This window comes from Eschrichtius robustus, chromosome 2 (assembly GCF_028021215.1).
Source record: "Eschrichtius robustus isolate mEscRob2 chromosome 2, mEscRob2.pri, whole genome shotgun sequence".
In the NCBI taxonomy this organism is placed as follows: Eukaryota; Metazoa; Chordata; class Mammalia; order Artiodactyla; family Eschrichtiidae; genus Eschrichtius; species Eschrichtius robustus.
In genome coordinates, this window is record NC_090825.1 from 84,834,156 (window position 1) to 84,846,813 (window position 12,658).

General features: G+C 34.4%; 1 long non-coding RNA gene across 2 annotated transcripts in view; it reads left to right on the forward strand.

Moving 5' to 3' along the window:
* The window catches only part of LOC137757353 (uncharacterized), a 589,266-nt gene that overhangs the window by 265,665 nt on the left and 310,943 nt on the right, over nt 1–12,658 (forward strand). For both annotated transcript variants that reach the window (XR_011072331.1, XR_011072335.1), the window contains exon 2: nt 2,202–2,317. This is a non-coding gene — a long non-coding RNA (uncharacterized lncRNA). The remainder of the gene's footprint in view (nt 1–2,201; nt 2,318–12,658) is intronic.

Genomic DNA, 12,658 nt, shown 5'->3' on the forward strand with positions numbered 1-12,658 from the left:
CTACCCTCTTTTAAGAGTTACCATGAAATAAAACATCTGAATAGTTGTTTTCAGTCCACCACAAATAGGCATGCTCTACTCTTCTGTTGCTTCTCTCTGCACATAAAACTCTGACGTGTTCAGCTTGATTTGAGCCTCCTCTATCTAAAAACCTAACATCAGTTCTGAGAATGAGCTAAAATCATGAATTTCAGTAGAAGTGTTTGAAATATGAGCCATATGTATTTTTCTGTAATCAAACTTCAACCTGATTTTTGCTCCCCAGTGCACCTGCAGAGCCCATCCCACATCCTTTACAATGTTTCTTCCCATTCAGGTGTGTGGTCTGAGAATTTAAGTGCAGATTTCTTGGGATGAGGAGTCCCAGGTTCAGGAGCAGCCACTGCTGTCAAGTGTCCAGGCAACATTCCTCCAGTATTGGCTCCCCCCAGCCCTCAGCAATTAGAATCTCAGCACACAGACATATTACAGTTTTGACTCTGGCTCAGTATTCCCACTACAGAGCAACTATTAATTAATCAAATTTTAGAGATTAAAAACTAAAATATATGCAACACTTAATATGCATAGTTTGTGGTTTTAAAGTTTTTCTTGTAAATGAAGAAAGGCGGATTATATAATTAATTTAAAACTGGGGAATTATGATTGCATAAAGGAAGGAAGAAAAGGAAGCAAAGGAGAAAGGGCCTGACTAGGTAGGAAGTGAGGCATGAGGGGTAGGACTTCTGAGAGGAAGTGGAGGAAACTGTTGGTCTCAGGGGCACTGAGGAACAAATGAGATGCAATTAAGAGTATAAGATAAAAAATGTAGTTTGATATATCGGAATACCATCAGTTTTTTTCCTTCCAGTTTCACTGAGCTATAATTAATCTCAATATAATATAATAGAGCACTTTATAAGCTTAAGGTGTACAGCATAATGAGATGACTTATATACCACATGAAATGATTACCACAATAAATTGAGTGAACATCTATCATCTCATATAGATACAAAATAAAAGAAAAAGAAAAATTATTTTTTCCTTGTGATGAGAACTCTTGGGATTTACTCTCTTGACAACTTTCATATACAACACAGAACAGTGTTCATTGTATTAATCATGTTGTATATTATATCCCCAGTATTAATTTATCTTATAACTGGAAGTTTGTACCTTTTGACCACCTCTGTCACCATATAGAGATATTACATTATTATTGACTATATTCCCCACACTATACATATACTTCATCGCTGTGACTCATTTATTTTGTAAGTGGAAGTCTGTACCTCTTAATCTCCCTCACCTATTTCACTCACCCCCTCCACCCCCTCCCATCTTTTCAAATTAGCATTCTTTTTCCCTTGGGAAAAATACCCAGAAGTGGCATTACTGGATCGGACAGTAGTTCTATTTTTAATTTTTGAGTAACCTCCGTACTGTTTTCCATAGTAGCTGCACCAATTTTCATTTGCTCCAACAGTGCACAAGGGTTCCATTTTCTCTACATCCTTGTCAACACTTGTTATTTGTTGGTTTTCTGATAGTAGTCCTTCTGACAAGTGTGAGGTGATATCTCATTCTGGTTTTGGTTTGCATGTCCCTAATGATTAGTGACTTGAGCATCTTTTTATGTGTCTGTTAGCCATCTGTGTATCTTCTTTGGAAAAATGTCTGTTCAGGTCTTCTGCCCAATTTTTAATTGGATTGTTTTTTCGATGTTGAGTTGTATGCATTCTTTATGTATTTTAGATATCAACCCCTTACCAGATATATCATTTGCAAATGTCTTCTCCCATTCAGTAGGCAGCTTTTTGTTTCAATAGTTTCCTTTGCTGTGCACAAGCTTTTTAGTTCAATGTAGTCCCATTTGTTTATTTTTGCTGTTGTTTCCCTTTCCTGAGGAGACATATCCAAAAAAATATTTCTAAGACGGATGTAAAAAGAGCATACTGCCTATGTTTTCATCGAGGAGTACTTTCTCACACCATATACAAAAATAAACTCAAAATCGATTAAAGACTTAAATATAAGTCTAAACCATATAAGTCTAAAACCATAATACCATCAGTTTCGATCTCAGCGGTAGTTAACCTGAGAAGAGTAAGATCAAGAATGCTGTAAAATATATAGTACAGATTATATATTATCATACTTTATAAATATGAAAATGAGTAAATAATGTATGTATCACCTAGGAATGCTTTTGCCCTCAGGTCTCAAAAACGTGACTCAGTGGCTTAGAAAGATCCAGTGCCTCCGCGTGGTCAGTGAACGGACGCCAGTTTGCATTTCCAGGAATGATATTCACATTCAGAGCAAAAAAAGGGAGGTAAGCAGCATCAGCATACCCTTGCTTTCTGTCAGATTTCTCAGAATCTCCTGGCTGACTTGCATACACACACACACACACACACACACACACACACACGTTGTTATTGTTGTTGCTGTTGTTCATGTAAATGTATCTATTTACTTTTGTCAGATATGTCACAGCCCTATCCCTAGCTGCAAGGGAGTTTTAGAAATTTAGTTATTAGCTTTACAACCTCTATCATTGGCAACTATCCATTGGCAAAGAGGAAGGAGTTTGGGAATAAATGTTGGGTGGAAAGAGAACAGACAGTGCCTGCTCTGAATGTCAACTATCTATGCTATTAACTCTACGATAAACAAGTATGAGTTTCCAAAAAAAGATAAATATATACTTTAAGGGCTGTCAATGTCAATTCATGGGCAAATAATGTTGTGTAAAAATATAAAGGTCTTTCTATGCTTGAATCTGAATTTTAATACCCACCCTTTATTTTGAGCAGTTTGTCCAAGTTAGTGAAACCTAGAAATCATAAAATTTTATGGCTAATATGAACACACAAATATAACAGTGATTAAATAACAGAAATCTATTGAGATCATTTGTGCCATAAATGTGAAGATTCTCTTCTTTAAGATACATACGCTGTATCTCAAATGAAAATTATATGCTTCCTACTTAGAATTTGCAATCAGTGGCCATATTTCTGAGAGATTAAATTTTAAAACTTCAATTAAAAGTGAAACATCTTCTAGAGCTGCTATACTCTTCTCTGTAATCATTCAGAGAAAGCCTGCATTTTATAACAAAACTATTTAACTTAAGTAAGACCTTGCTTTATCAGCTTAGTACTGTGTTTATGATTCAACTGTAATTACAGTAATATAAATATTCTTGACTGTTTCTTCTGGATCATTGCTGAATAGGAGTGAAAGATAGAGAGGTATCTTGAAGTACCAAGGTATTTATGCCACTATGTCAACAAAACTCTTTTAAGACTTCTCCTCAGGTATTATCACAACCTGAGTTTCTCCACTAATTTTGATCATGGCTAAAGGAAAATACTTTTAAGGGGGCTTATAATGTCTTCCACATGCTCCAAGCTCATGACTTGCTCTTTTTTGTTTGACTTCACCACAATGATATACACAGTGCTTTGTTATTTTCATTTGCTGCCATTTTGAATTTAAGGAAGATAATCAACTTGGGAGTAAATATTCTACTTAGCACATTGGTAACCTGGAGTAAAATTGTATTTGCAATCATCAAAACTAAAGAAAGTGAGACAAACTACACAATCGATGCCATCATCATTGTGACAAGATGAGTAGTTGAAACCTTAATTGTGCTTGCTCGCGTGGGTTCCCTCTCTCCTGCAGACTTGTCAACAAGTAATTAGAAAAGTAATTTTCTTCTCCTTTTTCACGGAGGGAAGAATTTCCAGATAAACTACAGAGTACCCAGTTATATTTGAATTTGAATTTCAGATCAGTAACAAATCATTTTTTAGTAAAAGTATTTACAAAATATTGCATGGGATATACTTATACTAAAAAATCAATCTTTGCTTATCTGAAATTCAAATGTGTATTATTTGAATTATTTGACATGTGTATTATTATTTGCTAAATCTGGCAACTCCACTTAAAGGGAGTCTCAGCCATATTTTTTCTCCCCAGGATCCACAGGCCCCAGAGGAAAAAGAACGTGTTGAAAGTTAACAGCTATTTTGGTTCACGTTCATAGAGAGGGATTACAGTTTATCATCTTCGATGAAGGAGGACTATTTTTTTCCCCAATGGTACTAGATATATATGATCCAAATAGTGGGAACTGGGAAAAAGTGTTTCCTCAGCTGGAGTGTGAGGACAAGAGTGCCAACAACCAATGAGCTAACCAACTAAGCAGGAATCTGCTGTTCCTGACCTGGGGACAGGGGTTACAGCTTCCTCTGGTGTCATCCATTATCATAAAGTTACTAGCCTGAGCAGAGACTGGGCCATGAGAATGCTTCAGAGAAAGCCAAAGTACCAGAAGATTAATTCCCAAGAACAAAACTGGGTGATCGCCTAAGAAACACTTGAAATCCCTAATATACTTGTATAACTTTGGAGAGGAACATGGTGTCATGAAAAAAATTTATCCATATGGGGCTTCTTGCCAACCTTGGCTAGTGAAATTTCAGATCCTTCCCTTATCCTTCAAGTGGATAGGATTTCAGATCCCTCCCTTATCCTTCAAGTGGTTAAATGCCGATGCTTGACATCTGTAGAACCTAAAGGGAAAAGTTTATCTTTCCCTGAGGAGTAAGAGGAGAGGTTGTGAGAATTACATTTGTCGCACTATGGTTTGATACCATCTTCTAAGAAGGCAGAGCACTCCCCACTGGAAGCTATGACATTTAGAGACCCATTTGGCCATACCCTTCAATTGGACAGTCCTTACAAAATTACCATGCACAAACCACATTAATTAGAGTCAAGAAAAAATCTACATAGAAAATGGAAGTTAATCCTGATTATTGCATTTTAATAGAAATTATTTAGAATAAGAGTATGTAGCATATATATATACATGTATGTGTGTGTATATATGTGTGTATGTGTGTGTATATATATATATATATATCTATATATATATATATAGATATATATCCTCCTCAATATATTAGGATACCAAGTAAAATTTTTATTATCCAAAATCTATATGCAACTCAATATCTATCGTAATTATCTCTGGTTATTGAAACCTGTTTGAAAATTTCCAAAGATATTAAAAGCTAAGGTAACAAATCAAACCTGTCATGACACTTCTGCTTTTAGTTGTTTTATTTTGTGGCTCACTCATTCATACTCTTTTTGTCTGTGTCGGGGGGTTGCTGTGGGAGGTGTTCATTTAGTCAGGAGGCTCATGAGTTAAGTGAGGTCGGCGAGAGCATCAATATACTGTTACCTAAGCTTGTTAGGTATGTCTTGAGGAAGTATGTGCATTTACAAGACGTGACTCTTATAATACTTAGTTTGCATTCTCCGAGAGATTTTTTTTTTTGAAAAATTGATTTTAGGTTCTTTGGAAATAACTGATCTGTTGCTCCACAGTACACCGTATTTCAAACATAGTCCCACTGAGATATCTTATGGCACATTCTTCCCAAATATATTTCTAATGTAGATTTGGTCCTTTCCGTTTATAACAGCCTTGGGTAAATTCGCAGGTTGCAAGACTAACAGACAAGTATTAGCAAACATCATGTTCACCTTTCAACAATGCATCAGTGAGTCACTTCTGAGACTGATTTAAATACATTTGAATGTTCAACCCAATATGAATGTGAAGACACTAAATAAATGCAGTGTGTTTATCTGATTCTGAGATCATGTCTTACATGTTTATTTGAATGTGTGATGAGCAATCAGTCAAATAAATGCACTGAGTGGATTTATGCCATTCCGTGATAGCACATTCAAATAAATGTCTCCAGCATGAGAAGCAATGTAAAAATGTAAACTAGTAAGGATGTTTTCTTTCATTTTTTTACGAAGTGTAAATATGATATAATTTCTTGACTTGTGTGATAACTATATTGTGTAAACCGTATGAGGCTGGTTTTCATTAACCACATACAAAATATTTTGTTTGGGTCAAATTATTTTCAGTTTTCAACACTTACCCTTTCCAAGTGAACCTGTCACAGGAAAGTTGGTCAGTTAATTTTGGTCATTATAACCATTGATAACAATCTCCTAACAAATTTGGCTATAGCAAGGAATACTGATTCTGAAAGGAAGAACTTATAGTTACCCGTAAGGTAATGCACCTTACTATTCTGACCGCAAGAAAGTGGATTAAAACTCAAATTTACTCCCTTTTGGTCTAAAGATACTTATAGTGGGTCACAGTTAGTACAAAGGAAAATATAACAAATATTTTCTGCAGAAATATATATACCAACTCAAGTGGAGAGTGAACATTTGTTTTATTTCATCAAAATAAATAGCAAAAAACAATACCAGAAATTATACCAAATAACCCAAATTTTTACAAAAACCATTTTAAAGCAAATATTCTATTCTAATGGATTTCTGAAGCCTTTGTTTTAGTATTTTCTGTTGAAAAAGTGAGGTTATTTTTTGTTTTGGTTTTGTTTTGTTGGAAATGAGAAAAATGGGGAATTTTGTCAGGTAGTCCATTGCATGGATAGCACTGGGGGACTTGTTGATTCTGAAGGGAAAACTAAAATCTTGCCTAGGTTTTGTTCCTAAGAGCAAGGAATGCTGTGTCTGGCAGAACTTGGCAATGACACAGCCAAGATTGGCACCCAACCTAAGCTGAATATACCTCTGCCAAAGAGCCCTTGTTATAGTGATCATACACAATACATTACCTTCTAGAAGAACCTGGTAACTTCAGTAGTGTTGACTTATCCTTCTCTTTACACACACAGGCTCACAGTCACACAGACACATACACACATCCTTACTCTCACCCATATTCCTAGAGTAATGTGGTAGCCTATTTGTATGTCAATTCTTCTCTATCTATTTTCTTTCTTTTCTTTCAGACTAGTGTAAGCTAGTCTGGGCATTAAGATGAAGTAACATTCATTAAAAAATGCAGGTGCACATGGGCAGTTGCTGTATTTGTTTTGCTCATCATTCTATCTTATACCTTGCACAGTGTCTGGAATATACTGGGCAGTAAATGTTTGTTGAATGAATGATATAAGGGATTAATTTACCCACCATTCATGTGATTGGGAAAACTGAAGTAACATAATGGTAAAGTTTAATAGAAAATGACTCTTGGTACAGCGGAAAACAGCTCTGGATCCAGCTCTGCCACATACTAGTTTATGGCTTTGAATATGTTTCTCAGCTTCTCCGGGCCACACTCTCTGCATCTACATATTGAAGAAATTGGGCTGAGACTATAGCTAAGATCTTTTCAGATGTAAGATTTAATGATTCATTAGGTGTTATCTGAGAATTTCATTTTGCCATCAAATTAATTTTACTGACAATAGTTTATTAATTCTCAGACTCTCACAATATATTTGTGACCACAAACTACAATCTGTAGTTACTTAGAGACTGCCAATTCTCTGTTATTATCTAATTTGGTTGAACCTGAAAATAGAATATAAAATTCATCAACATTTTACTGGTCTTTTAATTTATATATAGCCTTTGACAAATATTTTGTTGTATCTAATTAGAAATATCACTAATAACCTTAACAAATTAATTACCCATGTTCTGAACTTTGTGTTTTATTGTCAATAACATTTTTAATTGCCTAGAGCTCAATTCCTTTTAGACCTAGTCCATTTTTTTCCCCGGTAAGTCTTTAAGCTTATGCTAATTTACGGAGCTAGATACACATTATGAATAGTTAATAAATTGATGTTTCTTATCTCAAAAGTCAGTTTTTTTTTCCCATTTAATTGTATGATTGTGATGTATCATGGAAAATTATACTAACTCCCTGACATTTGTATATTTTGATCTGTGGTTCACTTCTTTATTGGTATTTAAACTAGATTTCCTCAAACTCTAGTAATGTTTTTGACAGATATAAATATTGTTCTGATTGCATAATGGTCTTTTACAAATTACTATGTTTATTATCCAGTAACATAATATCTTTCTTCTAAAATATTTTGTGTATATATTACATTGTGCTAAGCCCATATTTTATAACTTTACACATTTTTCCAAAATGTTCATATGTAAACTCAAAATAATAAATATTAAAATAACTGAAAATACTGAAAGTAATGCATAACATTTGATATTATATATTTTTAAATATTATATATATTTTAAAATAATTAAATATCTAAACTATAACAATATTTTTGAGTCTTCCTCAAAACTTCACAAGCTTGTATCCCCCAATAAATTTGTAGGCTAGAAAATATCCCAAGTCCATTGAAATAATGAAAATTAAATAACATGTACTTGCTTTTCTCTATGAGTCCTGGTTGTTTTTCACGTGGTGGTGACAGGCTATGCTGAGTCATCCATACTTTTCTGCTTTTTACAGCACATTTTGATGAACTGACAGCTGAGGTTATAAAATATTGTTAACTTCTGTTCATGCTTGCATGCCATTGGTTAACAAGAATCTTTAGAAGTATATGGTACACATTATGCATTTAAATTTCACACATAACCATTTTTCAAATAAGTATAATATAGGAGCTTCTTCCTTTTATCTCACAGGAAACCTCCCTTTCCTCGGGGAAATGAAACCCATTCAAAGACCTACCATATGTGAATTCATACTACAGATAGTTTTTACCATATGTGCTATGAGACCAACACTCCAAAATACTTGCAGCTTTGACTCTGAATTTCCTGTCCTTTGTTTAAACTAAGCTCTTCACATTGCTGTGAATTGAAAGTAACTCAAGTGAATTATATACTGAAGGTAATACTTTAAAATAAGTGGAGGGTAATTATTCATTCATTTTGTATTCGTTGAGGTAACATTAATCATAACAAATCCATTTTGGATTCATATGGAATATAGTCCATAATTCCAAAGAATTCAACTACACCTTGTTTATATTCGTAATCTGTCTTAATGGTAACTCTGTTTTGCCAAGCAAAAAGTCATTTTGATGATATCACAAGGATATATTTTATTCCTATGTTAAGTTTATTATGTGACAATACATTGGCTACACATGAATAAAGTATTCATCTCAATCCTGTGATCAATGTTGCTTGAACTTGTATAGCAACTAATGCTCAATATATCAATGAGAGAAGTAGCGAGAGATTAATGCTGACCTAAGATGATTTTCTTTTTCCAGTTATTTTGGGGTCAATGACAGCTCAAAACTTTTACTAATCTTAGAAGTCAATTATAATTTAAAAATCATACTAGATTTTAATAGTGAACAGCATCAGTTTTGAACAGATAATTTATTTTAAACCCGTTAAGACAATTCTTAAGTTTAGTAAGAATTTGATTATACCTATAATGTCAGCAACCACCAGATAATGTAAAAATTGTGCACATTGCTTACAGAAAACAATTCTCACCTTTTACAGTTTTCCCCTTGGTTAAATTCACAGGGTTTTGTTTCTGCCATACTATCCTTTTGTAGGAAATTTTGACATCAACCATGAGTGAATTGATTTGAATTGCATTGGCATTGCATTCTTATGTCGAAATTCAAGAGGTGGATTAGAGAGCAAGTGAGATCCAAAGATTGTTTTCCGCAAAGTTCTTTTGAATTATGCATAAATGACATTTTCATTCTGCTGTTTGAAGTTTATAATTTGGATAGCTTTTAAAATTTTAATGAGTTGTTTGGGAAGTTTTACCAAACTGATAATGACCAGTCAGACCAACTGGATCAGAATCTGAGAAGTATGTGGGATACTTAAACATTTTGACTTATTTTCTGTCCCCTGGACTATTCCATGCTATTTACTACATTATGGTGTTTAACTGCTGCGTGGAAGTCTATTGAAAAGTCATCCTCAGGTCTTTCAAATGTCATATATAAATGCAGAGTAATTGAATGTAATGATCTTTCCAGAAATAACTGTGTTCCAGCAAAAGATTTGGATCTGCTTAAGAACTGATTCATGTAAATAAAGATTATAAACTGAAACACTAGGGAAACAATGTAACAACTCATGAATTCTCCAAAATATACTGCACAGAGAAAAGAAGTAAAAGGGGAAAGGTAAGAAATCTGCTGACTGACATGGCTTCAAACTGTGACTATCTCCACAGCCAGAAGAAAAAGAGAGAATGTAATACTTTACTGCAGAGACAATGTTTATACAGCCGACAATTATAGGGGTCTTTTAACAAGTTTTTTATTACTTTACCTAAGAAAATATCCAAGTTCAATAATTCAGAAATTATTGAAAGCTCTGAATTCTGTTATACTTTTTAAAAATTAGGATTTATCAACATAGCTGTTATTCAAGGACAATAGTTTTACCCATGTTTAGACAGATTCTATGAAAGTTGAAATGGGGTTATAATGTAACTCCAGATAGTCGCATTATGACTCTATCAGTTAACTTCTACTATGTGACAACCACCCCAAATTTTGATGGCCTAAAGCAATAACCATATATTTAGCTCGCAGTACTGCAAGTTGACAGTTTGCTCTAGGGTCAGCTTAACAATTTTTATGGCTGTGATTGGGCTTCCCTAGGTGTCTGCAGTTATCTGCCAGATCAGGTGAGGGCTGGCTGTTCAAGTTGTTCTCAGCTGGGATGGCTTGTACCTGATCCAACAGGGAAGTCCAGGCTTGTTCACAGGATAGTTCATCCAGATTTCAAGAGAAAGAACATGATGAAATCTTGGCTCAGAGCTAGATCAGTATCACTTCTGCTTCATTCTTGTTGTTCAAAACATTCCACAAGCCAGTCTGGATTCTAGGAGTGAAGAAGTGGACTCTACCTCTTGATGAGAGGAGCTGCAAAGTTACATTGCACAAAGGGCACATACAAGCTGGTGTAGATGATTGTGGTATTTCTGCCATCGTAATATGTGGCTCTCTCCTTCATATTTTTCATGCTTGGGAAGTCACCAAATTGACTCAAAACTGCTGCCAGAGGTTTTCTTGAAAAAATAGTTTGGCTTAGAGTCTAATATCTTTCATTTGTCTTGAAGACATTTTATCCTTTTACTTTATTCGGAATATTTATGGGATTAGAGGTATTCAGGAAATTGTTCTGAGAGGATGTTAGATGAAGCTAAGCTATTCTGAAAATGGCTTATTCCATTTTTGCTTTTCATTTATGCCTTGTTATTGGGTATATTGAACTTGTGTTCTCTGGTTTAGTGGAAGTATTTTTTCCCTCCTGGAGTTAATACATCCCTGTATGTATATAGAATGCAACTATATTGTTTAATGACATAGTATATAATAAGTGTTTTGAAAAAACCTTTTAAAAATAAACACTGTGGTCCTCTGATTGCTTATCTGATGGTAGATGATGAGATATTAAGTTTGTAGCTGCCAGTAATATTTTATAGATAGTAAAAAACAAAAAATAAAGCACCTGGGGGGGTGGGGAAACTGGTATAAGAAATTACAGATTTTTAGTTTTTACATTACTGAGTAGTAGGAAAATAGCAGATAAAATTTAATATATGCAAAAATAAAGTGCCAAGCAAAAATCTACACTGTTCTTCTGACTTAATGCCATGACAGTAACAGTTACAAGCCAGGAAAGAATCAGGCCTCATGGTTGATAATGTCCAGTGAATACTGGCCTCATCAGATAGGTATTAGAGAAAATTTAGACAACACAGACTTCTCCTAAAAGAATGTGTATTTTGCATTCAGGTGCATTCCAGATTTGCACAGCTAAGAAAAGGCATCCTGGAAAATGAAGCAAAGTTAGAGAAGATGATCAAAAATTGTCAGTTGTTGTCTATCTTACAGTAGAATAGAATTGTCTGTCTTACAGTAGAATAGAATTATTACAACTTTTCAATCTAGAATGATTAATTCTAAGTTGGTAGACTTTCCACCAAATCCTGAAATACTGGAACATTGGGACCACTTCAAAGAATGATTTCTCTCTTAGTATAGAGCCCTGGTTACTCTTATTCTGTTAAATCTTCTAAAGGTCTAAAGACTAAATCCATTGAAAAATGGTTCTCTGTGGGTTAGTCACTCAGTATTTCAAAGGTAATAGGTGATAATGACCTAAAATCCATAATCCAAGTGAAATGTTTATGCCCTTCCACTAATCCCTAAAAATTACCAAGCCTCACTTCTCGTTACTATCTTTGTAGGGTTGAACTTTTATAAATCCTCTAAATATAATGCTTTCACCTTATGGGAGAAGAAAGTAAGGTCCAGAGAATTTGAATGACTTTCTCCTGATCACACAAGTAGTTTGTGAATCCTGATTTGAGAGTAAGGTCCCAGACCTATACTTCCGATATGTGCTTTAACTCTGGTCCCACATTTCACCTGAGGTTAACCATTGCCAATGGATTGTTTCAAGGGTACCTCACAGGTATTCTTGTGATTCTTTAACCCCTTATTTTAAGACTGATTTTTCTCACTTCTTTATTTTTATTAATGGAGGGTTATTTCCTAAGTAACCAGGTAGGAAGCCTGATAACACTTCTATTTTTTCCTATCTACGCTTTCCATCAACTACATCATCTGTACATTAAGTTAGCAAATATTTATTCATAAACTATTATGTCCCAGAACTGTATTAAGCTCTTGGTATGAAGAAAACAATCCCTGTGATTTATAGGCTCAATAGTCCTATATGCCTTTTCTCTCAATTTCTATATCATTTTCTTCCTTTCCATCATCACTGCCACCAGTCTAGATTATTGTACTAGCTGCCGTAT